The sequence below is a fragment of the Mastigoproctus giganteus genome, chromosome 7, assembly GCF_048544385.1.
Source record: "Mastigoproctus giganteus isolate SK-2022 chromosome 7, ASM4854438v1, whole genome shotgun sequence".
In the NCBI taxonomy this organism is placed as follows: Eukaryota; Metazoa; Arthropoda; class Arachnida; order Uropygi; family Thelyphonidae; genus Mastigoproctus; species Mastigoproctus giganteus.
This window is the reverse complement of record NC_143581.1, coordinates 49,022,431-49,033,770: the sequence shown is the minus strand read 5'-3', so window position 1 is coordinate 49,033,770 and position 11,340 is coordinate 49,022,431. Positions and strand designations below refer to the sequence as shown.

General features: G+C 38.9%; 1 protein-coding gene across 5 annotated transcripts in view; it reads left to right on the top strand.

The window, feature by feature from the left end:
• LOC150082882 (zinc finger homeobox protein 3-like) overlaps positions 1 to 11,340 on the top strand; it is a 265,556-nt gene that overhangs the window by 150,845 nt on the left and 103,371 nt on the right. The window lies entirely within an intron of this gene.

Below are 11,340 nucleotides of genomic sequence, written 5' to 3'. Positions count from 1 at the left end.
TCTACAAAAAAGGTATCACTGTACGGCCATAGTGCCTTATGTCTGTAGTTAAAAGTGATAGCGAGTTACCGTGGATAGAGGAGACTGTAAAAACACAGCATTGCATGCCTGTTACAAAAGCATGATCATTTTTTTTACTTGCAAAAGTGCACTATTGATCAGTGATGTTGGCTGTTTTTGTATGGTTGAGATATTGTCTTATAGAGAAAGATTTACCTTTCTTAAGATGGCTTGAACCATACTTTTGTTTGTATATATTTATAGCAAAGATTTTTTGCACTGAGCCTTGTAACCGTTGCTCTAATCAAGTATTGTAAAAAATAAATTTGCCATCATTAGAATCTTTTAGTTCTGTTTCTTTATTGTTTTTAATATTTTTCTTTTTTTACGACAATACATATTATTATTTTCTTATTTGGAATTCATTTGCACGTTCAGTAGATGTTGATTGTGTATAGGTGGCGTCTGTATGGGCCACTTAATCCAAAAAAAAAAAGACACACAATTTGGGTGGGGGATTCACACGGGGGAATTTTAAGACACAAACAGGAACAGAAGATGCACAGATAGCAGTGATATTCGTTTCTTCTTAGGTTTAAGGTGTATGGTTTTAGATGTTTTTTGCCCTCCCCTGATGGAAGGTAAGTACGTATTTCTATTAAGATTTTTCACATATTTCAAACTTTTGAATACCTTTTTAGATTCAAATAACCTGCAACACTTAAATATTCTCCATATTAAGACGAAAGGATATATTTTAATCTGTTGGACCACTGCAGAATCAATATCGGTGTATTTTGGTGTATAAATCCCGTTTTATATACAGTATTTTTCTATTGAAACCAAATAACTTATTTAATTCTAAGATATTTATACCAAACCTGTTTGCAATATTTTTTATTACGTGGAAGCAATAGTGGATTTTGCATTTCCCAATTCTAAGTCCAACAGGTCCAACATAGTCCCGAATGCTACAGATATAGCAATTTCGGGATCCCTAAATTCCAAGGGTCCTTGGTGGAACCGTTTATGCTTAAATCCACTACTGCTTGGAAGTATTGTTACGTATTTCATGGTTGAAGTTCCTTAAAATCGGTGGTGCACAAACTGCTTGGGCCGTCCTTGAAGTTTTTCTCTCCAACTGATGAACGTTGGATTATATTGGAAAAAACCCCTGTGGCTAGCACACTGTGGAAAAGAATTCGGTTTGAATCCAGTCTAGATGGACGAAAGACTTTTTTTTTTTTTTTTTTCACCACTTCTTGGATGAAAATTCAAAAGGATTGATATAAGAAATATTTCAGTTTTTATCTTAATCTTAAATTAAAATAAGAGTTGAGTCTTCGTTTTAATTATTGATAGTTAAATATGTTTTAATTAACAAGCCAATAATGGTACAACCTAAATTCATTGGATTTTGTTACGTTTCATGGGGCTCAATGTGTTGATTTAAGACCTCAAACAAATATCAATGTCACATTGGGTTTTTATAAATTCGTCTTCTGCCCCTAATTGAGGTAGAGTTGCACCATTTTGTTCCCGGTGAGGCAGTCAAGCTTGATTACCCCTGTAGATATTTTTGGTTTTGTTTTCCAGGTTTAAGAAACAGTGATGCCCTCTTTCAGGTCCCTCAGTTTGCGCACCACTGCCCCAGATGAAAGTGGATATGATAGCTTTAAAATAGTAAAAATTTCTGTATGCCGTAGGCGACAAATATTAATGTTTTTACAGGAAGGAAACTTCGACAAAAATAATACCTTTTCAGATTCTATCATTGGTTCATTCCACTTCCTATCACATTTCGCTTTTTCCGTCTTTTCTACAGATATTTTTATGGGAATCCCTCTTAGGAACTTAAACTCAATCAGATGAAACATATGGCAACCAACCTCCAAATTTATCGAGGTGAAGTTACAGTCGAATCAATTCTTATCTGTCGCCCCTCCAAGTTCCTGAAATACCACAGGATCAACATCCTTTCATGATGGTAATTTCAATAAATACTTCATTCCTTATAACAAAGTAACGCACCAAACGCGCGTTACTTTGTTATAGGAATATCTTGAAATGATTGTTGGCTGTTCCAGCCAACAATCATTTCAAGATTCGGCTGCAGAGAGGCCGCCATGCGGGGAGATCTGGAACTAAATGCGTCAGCCTAAATATTTCCTCTGCCCCTAATCACTCTTCTAGTATTAACATTTGATTTGCGAGAGTAGGATTGCGATGTTTTTTGTGCATCGTTACCAAAGCTGCTGTTTCCGCCATCCGATATAAAATTCGTCTGCTTCAGCAACCATTGTCTGCTGCAACACAATAAACAGGAGGTAGAAGATCATAACAGCGTGAAAGTTACAGAGGAAATGATTCACTATGTTAAACATCGTGTAATGACTATATACTGGCGATGTGTGTGTGAGTTGGACGATCATTTTACCTCATTCTCGGAAACAATTGGCCATCTGGTGTGAGCTACAATAACTATTCTCCCACTTATTTCTGCACCTGCTCCGACTTAATGTTTCCTAAGTCTCGTTTTTATTTCTCTTTTTGCCCGCTCCCGTTGCTTTCACTAATGTTGTCAGCACCACTGGTGTACCTGCTGACGGCTTCCGTACATTTGAGGGCTCGAAGAGGCCATTTTCCTAATTAGACTTGTCCAGAGCAGCCGCCTGGATGTATTTGTCAGGTGTTGTGTTTCCCACCCCTTAGTAGCTTCACCCAGACCGTGGTGGTTGATGATGCCCCTATGGAGGCTTTTATATGTCGTACAGCACCTTCTACGTTTTATCGGCCAGCTGGCTGCAAGAGGGTGGGAAAGTAAATTGGGGATGTGTCCACGTTGCACAGCTGACGGCTTGTGGTTGCAACCCCACCGTGGGTTCCAAGTGATCTAAAACGTGGAGTGAGCCACTGCAGGTATTGCTTTTAATGAGAAATACTTGTGGATTTCGCTCTTTTCTTCCATCTCGTGTGTTCTAGCTACCCCCTTTTCTCGGTATAGCTTGAAGAGGTGCCTTCTCATCCGTTGGATCCTTCTAGATAAAAGGAAGTCCATCTCATCGAAGGTAAATAAAGATACAAACGCCCGATGGAGTACCTATAATTTGGGAAAGAATTATCATGATAAAGCTGCCACAAAAGTAGGCAATATTAGTAATAATTTTAAAACCTAAAGAATGATACGCTTTGCGGATGTTCACGTCTCATTATAGGCGTCATTTACTTTGTAATAGTAATGTGGTGGGGTTGAAGTTTCGCACATATTTTCTGTCATAGAAGATAGAAAGAATACAAGAAACCACCGTATTTAGCAGTCAAAGGCTTGAACATTTAAGTTTTATATAAGAGTGTCTTTCTCTCGCTTACCCTTAATCTTTTATTCTCTCTCTCCTTTTTCTCTTACGTCCCTTTCCTCTCTACTCCATTCTTTCTCTCGTATATTCTCATATGTGTGTTGCTCCTAATTCAGGGTGTTCTTACTATATTTCTACACACCCATCCATCTCAGTCATAGAGGGGGGAGGGGCCAAATGGATTCAAGAAAAGCAGATGGAATAATTCTTTTGGAGTACTTTCCAGATGCGATCACATGTATTAGCGTTTACAGCGGTGGGTACTGTTATGTGGGGACTTGTATCGCGAAGTTGACGTACTGGGTGGAAAAAACGAATGGGAGAATATGGCCAGTAATCTAAAAGAACGAACGTCTCACTATCAAACAGTACCGTTATTAGCTGCTTCTCTGCCATCCCCGGGCACTGGTGAATGACATTAAATATTTAACGTGCTTCCCCGAAAACAGGAACAGAGAGATTAGCTTTTAATGCAGTTGGTGCGGTTATAGCTAAGAAGTGAAGGCTGATTATGCGCACGAGAGGCAAACCCGGTCCCCGGAGCATTCTTAAAAGCTGCCTGAGGCTGTTCACGCTCATCCTTGTTTTCTGTGCGTATCAGTCCATCCCAGGTGTAAGTAGACAGCTAGATTAAGACCAGCTACCTAAACAGTTTGAAAGGCTTCCACTTTTTTTTTTTCAACCCCTATATTACTTGTCTCCACTGCGCAGCCGCTATAATGAGAGACTTTTAACTCCATTGGGACAAGTCGTAAAGACTACAGCAGTTTTTAAGTGCATGTCAGCGATCCTTTAAAAGTAAGCTGATCTCGGTTATGAAGTTTAAACCACATTAAGGAAAAGCCCAGAAGATTTTTTTTTTACCTGCCCTCCATCTTAATATCATCTTACTGACGAGTGTTGATTTCTTGACAAGTAGTGGGTTTGATCTCACTGGAATTCGGAGTGGAGTTTAATAGCTAAAACGTCTTTTGTCGGTCCATTCTTTATTTATGGGAATTTTTCAAAGAACGCTGGTATCCTCATAGAGAAACGCGACCTGTAGAATGGGATTTGAGTTCGTGCTCTGTTGAAAGGTTTTCGCTCGCTCAATTCTCTCAATTTACCTTAATCTGTCCAGCTCTTCGCATTATTCACATCCTGATTTCTTCTCATCTAGTTTTTCATGTTTCTTGAACGAAATCAGTTAATATAATGGCCATTTTGTCTTAATTCTGTCTATTTTCTAGCTGTCACCAACTCATTCTCTTTCCAAAAATATCACTAATTGCCACACGGTTGAATCTATAGGTGGAGTACATTGACTAAGTTGATCATACTGTGCAGAGTTCCACCTGATTATCATTTCATCATCGATTATCCAGAATTTTGCAAATCAAAGACCCTGGTTCGAATCCCTTGTGAACGAGAGCTTTTGGGCGAGGGTTCCTCAAGGAAAACCGACCATAGAATGCGGACATTTTACAGATATATTGGCTCCCTAGCTTTAGCTGCGTAAGGACAATCATTATAAAATATCACAACATTTTTTAAAATTTTCTTAACCTTTTCTGGTCAGGGACCACCACTTCGTATTCTACCACAAGACACAAAGCTTTATCCACATTGCGTGTTTTATATAACTGTGATTTAAACGAAAAATGCTAGATTTAAGGCAGTTGGGTTGTTCACGAGATGATTTTTTTTTTTAAACGAGTAATTTAAAATTTCTTTTTTTTTTTTTTTCATCGTTCGACTCTCCCGATATTTGCAGAAAAGTCAATGCTGTTTGCATTATGCAAGCAACAGACAAAATTATCTTGATTGGAGGGAAAAGTAGGGGTGGAGAAAAAGCAGTCTGTGACCCAGAGTCGATCATTAGCAAGCAGACATGTCCAAAAAGATTTCAAGTTTTCATTATTCTTAAAGCATTCACATCAACAGGAGCCATTATGGGCGTCATTAGCGCTTCTTGGTGGACTCGGAAAAATCCATCACAGGCAGCCTTAGGAAGGAAAAATTTTTGCTCGAGCGGTTCGGGATTTGATGGCATGTAGATGAAGAGAAGGGGGGGGAGGGCATGTTCTCTTACGCGTCCATACGCACACGTGCTATAGGCAAACCTCGGGTAGTTAAAATTTTCATAAAAACCCCTGCTCTCCTTTGAATATTGCTGACGTGTTAACCATTTCTTGAAACTTGCAAGCACTTAACGACCAGGACCTTCCATGGTCTTGTATAGGGGTGAAGTATCAGGAGCACCTTTGATTCTGCACTTTAGCTCGAGCAGAACCACATCAGCTTACCTTAATCCCTCTCTTCGTTCTGTGCTCCCCACCTACGTTCATCTCTCTCACTTTCGCTCTATCAAGCAGTCTTAACACACTTAAATACCAAAGATTTGAAATGTAAAAGACCAATGAATGAAAGAGCACGCGTTAGAAAAAAAAATTGTAAATAACATTTAAATTTCTTATTCGTTTAAATGCTTATTCGTCTAAAGACATTGAAATGAATTCGTAAAATAGCGAAAGGTAACAGTAAAGTTACATTTGGCTCAAGGATGGGCCAAAGCTCTCTGGCCATTCAATCCAGTCCACAACATCTATTTTATCCAGTTCGGCTCATATTCAGTCCACGATGAATCTATTTTAATTCCATTCTTTCCTTAGTAGATACATTTTTATTAATTTCGGCCCGAACAGAATTTCGGAATTTTTAGAGGACCGAAATCGATTTAAACTTAGATACGCTTCCACACGACTTGTAATATAATGATATTTAGAAAGAAATTTTTAAAAATAATCTTAAGAGTTTAGTTTTCAAATTTAGAATAATTTAGAATTATCCTTTCGGAGCCTAGAATTCTTAAAGGCCTCTTTCATCATGGTTGTTATCCAATCTCATGCGAAAGAACTGGGCCTCCAATCTATCCAATTTCATACGTTATTGGAGGTTTTTCAGATCGCACAATAATCCAAATTGGCCCATGAACATAACATGTAAGGCTACAGGAATTATTCTCAAATACTGGAAGAATTGTCCAAAACGTCACAATAACTGCATTCATGGTTCGACGAAACCAAATTCAATTCTTTGGCATATGGTACACCCAAGTGTAGTCATCGGATTCCTAGTTGCTGATGCTCCTAAAACCTTACAACAACCAACCTATCATTGCGTAATGATTCATTTTATACCCTAATTTTAACTGGTAGTGCCCTCCGTGAAGTGTCCTAAAATTACCATTACTTCCACGGATTTGCTGTCCCAATATATGTTGGAGATTAGCGCGTATAAGGTAAGTCTAATTCAAACTTATACATTAACGCAGCAATTCTTTGTTCTTTAACTCTCAGTGGAACTGTTTGTATAATGTGGTTGGGCGCATCATTTTGATTCCTTCATTGTCATTTTATTTACACCTATTAACGTACAAAAGTTTTTTGGCAACCTCTAGAAAACACCCTATGAACTATAATTTGTTTCCCATTAGTCTACGTTGATGATGAAAACACATGTAGTCTCCACAAATGCCAGAAAACGTTAGGAACGCAATGCCTGGACCTTGAGGTGAAAGCAGCTCCATCACTTGCCACTCATTAGGAAAGATTCTGATTAGAAACCCGAATCTGTTTTCGATGATACGCGAAACTTATTTAGGCCATGGATAATGTCTTGGGATTTTCTTAAGTATTATTTCGTAGAGGTTTTTACCACTTAAGTATCATCCCTAGATTCAGTAGACGTCTTTGTGTATTACGACATCCCTCGTGAGATTTGTACTTTTTGAAAGAGAGATACCAACTTGAAAAGGCATCGAAAAACCAAAGCCCCATAGTTAGGAATAAAATTAGTCTTCCAAAAGTTAGCTTTTTATTTATTTAAATCAATCTTTTTTTCCTTCACCACCCGGAAAGTTTCTCATCCAGCAAAAGGGAAAATCGGTCATAGAATAAGACATTGCATACCAATGTCTCTTGGCACTAGCTGTCTCAGCGCTATGTCTAAAAGAACCGGCAACAACCAGTATTTAAGTTACTTGAATGGTAGTTGTGGTGTGGACGTTTGGACAACCACTAAAATTTCCGATCAGATCGGGACTTGAGTAAAGGAATTTTGGGTAATGATGCACAAGATTAGATCTACGAGCATTGTCATATCAATCTTTAAAGGGTGATTATCGGTTTTCCACCAATCGGAGTTAATTAATCAGTCATATAAATCGACTTTTTCTATTATTTATTTTCAATTAATTTTAATTCAATAAAAAAATCCATGCTTTACAAAGCATCTTTCTGGCTTCCCTTCTATTTCTCATTTTGACTAAAACTTCTAAATATCGATGTCCAATGGGTTCAGATCTAGAACGAGAAGAGCTCTATATATTTGGTCTTATATATTAAGAGAAAGTCCGAGATAATGCACAAGAGAGAATGGTAGAGGTGAACGACTCTGCGCTAACCTAAAACCATTGAGTTGAATGAGGCACCAAATGTTGAGTTTAAAATGGAGAGATTTTAAACTCAACATTTGGACATCTGGTGTTCCCTAGGAACCAGGAAATAGCAATGAGGAAACACTATAAAAAGTATAAATATGGACCGAAAATAGCCGGATAAAAGAGAAGAAATTTATCCCATCATTAGACCATGGAAACAGTGATAATCGCCAAGTTGGGTATGACACTGAATTATACACTTGGATAACGACCCCGAATAGAAAAGCCCACGACCCCGCATTCTTCGTAGTGGGTTATGTTTGTCGTGGAGCGAAAGAATCAGTTCTTGAACCAAAAACTCTTTTTCTCTCTCTCTAAAAAAGAAAGCGAATAAAAATCCGGAAGGGTAATGAAGCCGAGGATGATCATGAAAGAGCGACTTTTAGATCCGCTATCATTTTCTCAGCCCTGATGCGCATTTCATCTCCAACATTATCACCCGAGACGAGGCGGACACTGTTATTATTTGTAGCCTAGCTTCAACCCCATCGTTTAGCGTTCACGAGTTGGGGTATACGAGTTGCTGGAATTCTTTGAAACCCCATAATCACCCGAATGAAGTTGTAAACACACACGATTCTTACAATGGTAAGCCCTGAGAAAAACATAAGAGTGGAATAAGAGCCTGCCGACGCTGAGCCCCGGTATCCATATAGTGGAAGAGGGTGTGTCTGTTCTCATCTGACACCTGTATTATTTAGGAGATAGGAAACACTGATCATCTCCATCTGGTTAGTTGGATGCTGCGTGATTGATGAATGTGGAGGATAGCACCATTAGTTAGGTAATGTTTATATCAATACATCCCGATCACACAAGTCTCAGTGTCTGTTTAATAAGTAACGATCCTGTGAGCAAAATAATTTCGGGTACCCCATAATCTCGGTACCAGGCAGCTGGACATGAGAACCTTAATGGGAGAAATGGCACATCAGTTATTCATGACAAAGTCTGCCTCGGAATCGTTAAATACAGAAAAACGGCAAGAAGGGAAGGAATTGAGCATGGATGACAAAGGGCTTGTCTCACCTGTAATTTGCTCGTGGTTACTAAGATGTCAAAGGGATTATAAGGCAAAAATAAACCCTAATCTCTTCGCAGTTTTTCTTATTCGCTGTTTAATTCAAGTTTCAAAATAGAGTATCGATTGCGATGTGGTTTCAGGATCCATTAATTTACTTGCACAAAGTTTCCAGTTGGGGGGGCGTTGATCGCGAGATGTTCCTTGAACCACAGATATACCGGTTTAACGATTCTGTTAATATCTGGTACAATTATTAAAATTTAAATTTTGTTTCCATATTCATTACCATCATCTGTTTAGTAACTTACCCACCATTAGCGATTACCTTGACTAGAAATTTATTATCTGTTGGCGACAGAAAGACAGATGGCTGACATTAAATCCGATTTTGTTCTTCTGGTGAAGTAGATCGTACTCGGACTAATAATGTGGGTCATGGTGTGTCGTAACTTTTTTTGAGGGGGTAGCGGGTTGGCTGTTGAGGAGGGGTAGTGGCGGGGAGCATGTTGAGGTCACCGTTTTGTTCCCCGTGACCTTACTTATCCTGAATCTTTTGGAACAAATTCGTGTCTCTTATTTATCATGTAACTTAGTACAAGTGGCATATTTATGATGCTCTTTCGAACCATTGGCTTAAATCTGCCTTCCCTAATAAATGATTGGTTATGTATAATGCGCGTGCGATTGAATTGTAGATAAGTGTGTGTGTGTTTGATAAACTTGTTTTTTTAATACCTTCGTCTCAATAGCAACCAAGATCTGCTATTCCGTTTATAATTTGATTAAATGTTTTATTACCATAAGGAACAAACCGCCTCCTGTGGCAATGCAGCGAACTATTCAGTTTTATTCCTCGACACGTTTTAATATTATTAGCTCCAGTGCACAACATACATATCGATTTATAACTAGTATTAAATGATAGTAGAATTTTAACTGGCTTAAAATGATAGTAATCATATTTAACCAGGTTTATACCGATTAAACTATTGTACATTTTTCAGTTTCCCGTCTATCATTTTCCCATTCGTTCACAGGTGGGGTATTGTAACGTTCCCCAACCTCATCACAAACGGGAAGAGTACATCCCGCACAATGAGGTTGAATAGAGAGAAGAGAAGAAGGGGGGAAAAAAAAGCATCTATAGGCGTGACACGCTATTCGAATCAAATTTTCTGCCTCACTTTTCAGTGCCAAAAGGGGTAATTTCCCCCCTAGTTACTTCATCTTGGCCTCTATATGGTAAGGTACTGACGTGTGCAGCTATCCCCCCCCCCCGATATATAAGCCACCCCATTACGGACAGTTATCCACAAAGGGTTTTGTCCATAGAGTAGCAGGAAGTATCCTTGTTTGAATGAATTATCGAAAATTGGAAGGGGGAGAGTTATATAACAAGCCCCGCTAGAGGAGACCGAGAGGGGGGAAGACATTTAGACAGGGTTAGGTGCAAAAACGAGCTACTGCGTGAAACATATAAGATTGCGTGTCATTGTGAATATACACAGTAATGAACCCAAAGCTATGTACGAAGTTGGAAGAAAGAAAGGGGCGGCGAAAAGGGGAAAGAAAGAAAAAAAAGTGGAGAAAACAGGTTGGAAAAGCCTGTCACGTCCACTTAATCGCACGGCTTCCCTTCAATAGGCCCTTCTCTGAAATCTTCTACCGAAATGGGCACCACGCTCTCTCTTCCATAATACTTTTAGAATGCGTTGATTTGACTGCCCCTGTGTGGCATTCAAATATGCAGCCAACAGAACTTTCCTTATTAAACGTAGTTAGCCAAGGCTAAATAGTTGGGGGGATCTTACACGTCAACATTCTCCAGACTTAGTTCAATAAAAAGACGAAACTTCTGACTTGGCGATTGAAAAACTCCAACACATTTCACTGAATTCTTTGCCAACTCTCCAAAATAAACCGCGATATGCGGTGTAAGTTATTTAAATTGGTTGTACACCCCCCCAACCCCCTTTCCCACAACTGTTCCTTTCAGTTTTATAATTCGAGTTCGAACCATTCGGTCTTAGGCTGGATTTATGTAATAATATTCGATGATCGTCTGCTTCTTAATTGACAAGGTCCGATTTAGACTCTAATTACATTATTTCCAATTGTGGGGGGCCGGAAACGTATGTTTTATTTCCTGACAGCTGCTGCAGATGTGGCTCACTTATAATACCACTGTAGAAAGAGTGCCACAAGGGCGGTATTCGAATAATGTCACCCCTTTCCGTTTCTTTTCATTCGGCTGGATTTTTGGTTAATAAAAAGCGCATTGTTGAAAATCGTGCGAGTATTGGCTAATTCTCCATTTGCGAGATAAAGTGGAGTACGATTACAAAGAGTTTATGGAATGTTTAGATAAGGGGGGAGGGAGGGTGTAATTTTCTTTCGTATGTTGTCATCGTGCTAGAAAAGCAGGTGAAAGGAAATACTTAATTGAAACATTATTTTTCAGCTGCGTCGTTTGGAATGCC